The 4,116-nt window shown below is 37.6% G+C and overlaps 1 long non-coding RNA gene across 4 annotated transcripts; it reads left to right on the plus strand.

Annotated features, from left to right (window-relative positions):
• The first annotated feature begins 1,708 nt into the window (after positions 1-1,708).
• On the plus strand, positions 1,709-3,888 carry LOC131608776 (uncharacterized). 4 transcript variants are annotated; one of them, XR_009285815.1, is made up of 3 exons: positions 1,735-2,752; positions 3,218-3,533; positions 3,612-3,888. It is a non-coding gene; the product is annotated as an uncharacterized LOC131608776 (long non-coding RNA). The 4 variants fall into 4 exon arrangements; XR_009285813.1 differs by having other exon boundaries at positions 1,736-2,752; positions 3,218-3,487; XR_009285812.1 differs by having other exon boundaries at positions 1,709-2,752; positions 3,218-3,888.
• Positions 3,889-4,116: the final 228 nt, after the last annotated feature.

Genomic DNA, 4,116 nt, shown 5'->3' on the forward strand with positions numbered 1-4,116 from the left:
TTATCCCATAAGGGAAAGGAATATCAGAAAACCTAACAGAGGAAAGAACAGGGTCTTGCGACCAGAGAATCAAGGTACGGGAGTCGGTTACGCGAGGGGAAGGTATTAGCACCCCTCGCGCCCATCGTACTCGATGGTATCCACCTATGTTTGCTTCTATCTAATGGGTGTCTAACTATGTCTATGTCTAAATGCGAAATGAATGCAAAATGTAGGGAAAATAAAGAATTGTACTCGCACGGGCCCTACCCTGCTGCCTACGTATCCTTTTCAGGAATCAGAGTTACCGTAGCTCGGCTAAAGATTTTCTGTTTGTTTTTGTGTTTTTTAATTGGGCGGAGTCAACGTTCACGTTCTTGCATAAGGGGACAGACCTACGATGCGTACGAGCGGAAATAACATTGCCCTTAGAAAGAAGGAAAATAGATTGGTTTGTGTCTTTTAGGGTAGATGAGTGATGAACAGTTCCCAATACCGGGCCACTCACCACTTTCTCTACTTTGCTTTAGTCTGAACCATTATTAGATGTTTTAAAGTGTTTGGTTGTGTATTTTTTAAGGGAATTTACTTCACGATTCGAATCACATAAAATGTATAATGATCGAGAAGCAGATTAGGGAATGAATCCCACTCACTTCCATCCCATTATGTAATGTTTGAGAAACAGATTAGAGAATGAATCTCACTCATTTCTCTCCCATTAATTAATGTTTGAGAAACAGATTAGGGAATGAATCCCACTCGTTTCTCTCCCATTAAGTAGTGACCGAGAAACAGATTAGGGAATGAATCCCACTCGTTTCTATGCCACTAAGCGATTGAGAAATAGATTAGGGAATGAATCCCACTCATTTCTCTATCACTTTCTTAATGTGATTCGCATCTTCCTTTTATTAATGTTTTGAAAGTTGAAAAGAAAAGAATGCAATAGGGAACTAATCCTAACTTCTAATCTAAGTTATTCTAATTCCTATTTCTAAAGGGAGCATTAAAATGGTATTAACAAAGTAGGCCAAAAATATGGCCAAAAGCAAGTAACGAAAGTCACACAACAACTATACAAAATGAACATGGAAATAGTGCAAAAACAATTCAAGCATTAGTACAAAAATTAAACTAAAATACTACTATTTTTTATGGGATTTTATGAAGGAGAAATGAACTTCTAAATCAAGCAAAAAAGGAGACTAAAACAATAAGCCTAAAACTAGTACTTTTTTATTGTTTTCATGAGGGAGAAGTCAAAAGATTAATGTCAAAATTAACCTAAGATCTACTTATTTTTATGAGTTTTCTAATGTTGGTGATCACCTAAAAATCTAACAAAATATTAAAGGTTTCATCATGTTTTTGTCAACTAAAAATAATAGAAAAAACTATTGTAAAGTGAACCTAAAATCTACACATTTTAATGGAGTCAGGGGGTGCTGTGAATATGATGGTGCCAATAGTAGCTGGGCGCAAGTCCATGGAGGCAGGCCCAAAGAGGTTTTTTATTCAGATTTTTTTTGCAGAAAAAGATAGTATTATGGGCCAAAGGGGGGTGCTGAGTGAAACGGCCCAAGATTATGCTTCTTTCAGCGAAATGGGGGGTATACGGGCTCACAGTGGGGTGTAGGAAGTAGTTCTTGGCCCAAAGTATCATTGTTTTTTATCCCATTAACAATTGTTTCCAGATTTTTTATTCAATTCAGGTTTATGGTTTCGATTAATGATAATTAACCTAACTTTTACCCATTAACCACACTAATTGCCATTAACATTAGATTAAAATCAAAGTTAAAACAAAAGGGGATTAGGGCTAATACATGTGATGCAACGCTTGAACTCCGAAGCTCTCCTCTCTCTTACGGCCGCGGCGACGCTCCTTCTTCTCCGATCAGCTCTTCGGCCGCCGTGAATCTAGAAGGCAAAACACCAACATCTCGTCTCTCGGACTCCATCGTCTCTCGTCTCAGTCTCTCTCAAATCTCTTTCGTCTCCGATGAAATCCTCCCGGAGAGACTCTCTCTTATGACGGCGCGGTGGCAAGATTGCTGTTGCGATGAAGATGAAGAGTGCCTCTGTTGCACCTCAAATCTTGAACGATGATGACGTTGCGTTGGGGAAGTCACAGAGTAAGGCGATCTGAGGATGTTGTTGATCGAAGCAGCTCTGAGTCGGGGATGATGGAGCGAAGATGGCGATTGTTGAAGTTGCTATATCCTGGCATCGTATCAATCTCTTGCTCCTTCGATTACACTCCTCATCACTTCCGTTATCTTTTTTTCCTTCCGTTGAATTTTTGTCACGTTCCTTGTTTTTGATTTCTGAACGATTTGTTGTTGTTGTTGTTTGATACAGATGAAGATGTGATATCGTTGCATTTGAATAACAAATCCTGATGATGATACTGAAGGTGATAGTTGCTGGAGTCTTGTTGATGACGATGATGATTGATGAAGGTGAAGCAAAGACGAAGATTTGATTCTGTTTTCTTGGAGCCTTTCTGAGAATTGGAGAACGATGATAGATAAAGCTGTTGATGATAAAAAGGTGATTGGAGATGGTGGAGATTGTTGTTCTCTGCAGATTTGTCTAATGGAGATTATTGATGATGAAGAGTTTGAATATTGGAGAGTGGAGAAGAATGATGAAGATGAAAGGTGACTGAAGATTCTGGAAGCAAAGTTGCGGTGGGATTATGGTGAGGAAGTGAAATGATGAAGGAGAGTCAAGAGAGTAGGATGCTGATGATATATAGGGGTGAAAGGTTAGTTTTCTTTCTGAATTTTCTGGTATCAATCTGTTATGCCTTCTGTTAGAGTTGTTAGTAATTTGTAACTGATAAATGCTGTTAGGAAATGCTGTTAGGTTTGTTATGAATTGTTTTGAAGTTGGTTTAAAAAAGTCAGTTAGATGGCAGTTACGATTCTGTTTTGTTGTTGGGAAGTTAGTTAGTAGGTTGTAAGTGACAGTTAGAGATAAGAAGAAGTTAGTTAGGGAAAGGTTCGGAAAACTGTGAGTTGCAATTCTGTTTTGGATGTCTGAATGAAATGTTAGTTAAAGGTTATGACAGTTAGGAATTGGATTAGTTAGGGTAGTTATGAACTGAAACAGAGTTAATTACCTGGTTTTTCTGTTTGAAAAATGTTATGGTAGTTTAGAAAAGGTTAAAAAAAAGGTCAATGTATGGTGTCAGCAGAGTGTATGGATGTGAACTGTTTGAATGCTGCAGGTTCTTTGAATGTATGCACATGACTTCAAGGTGATGATATGAGATGATGATATTGTTTTGATGAGTGATTTATGACATGGACTGAATGTATGTGGACTGAAGACTCATGTGAATGATTGGCTTTAAAACTAGCAGCATAATTGGTTCTGTTTTGAATTAATAGTGCTGTATGGATGTAGATATATGGGGCTGTTTTATACATTGCAGAATTTCCCTCTTCTCTTCTTTGTGGCTGAATGTGTGCAGGTTATGGCTATGTTATCAAATGAGGTAATGCTGGCTGGCATGTTAGTAATGTGTAATTTCAATGCAGCAGGTTGCAATGTTAATAAATGGTGAAGTTATGTTTTGATTTAGTTTGGTTTTTTCTGAATGAATTGGTTTATGTGTGCAGGGCCGTTTGGCTTGAATTGAGGCATGGATCAAATGAAGGCGGTATGGAGCACGGTCATGAGCTAAAAATGCTTTGAAGATTAGCTTAGGAATAGAATTCTAGGAATGAGATTCCATGTATTTTCTGTGTAAAATAACGGACTTTGTAATGGGTATTTGGTTCCTTTGAAATCGGTGATGATTTGAGTTATGGAAAGTTGAATGTGATTTGATGAATGGTGAAACTTTAAATGAATTTTGTAATGGTTTTTTGTAATTGATTGGATTTATTTTGTTCTTGTTTGTAGCTTCACTTGTGATGCCATAGAACTTGGATTTTGATTTTGATAGATATTCTGAACATGAATACACTTGAATAGCGCTTGAACCATGAATGCTCGAATAGTCCTTGAATCGTGGATGAGCTTTCCATTAGAACTTCAATCTCTTTCGCAAACCAAAGACTCATGAAATGAGTGGAACTTGATTTAATGGTGAACTCAAATCTTGTAACTTTAAGCACCAAG

The sequence above is a fragment of the Vicia villosa genome, linkage group LG6, assembly GCF_029867415.1.
Source record: "Vicia villosa cultivar HV-30 ecotype Madison, WI linkage group LG6, Vvil1.0, whole genome shotgun sequence".
NCBI classification, from domain to species: domain Eukaryota; kingdom Viridiplantae; phylum Streptophyta; class Magnoliopsida; order Fabales; family Fabaceae; genus Vicia; species Vicia villosa.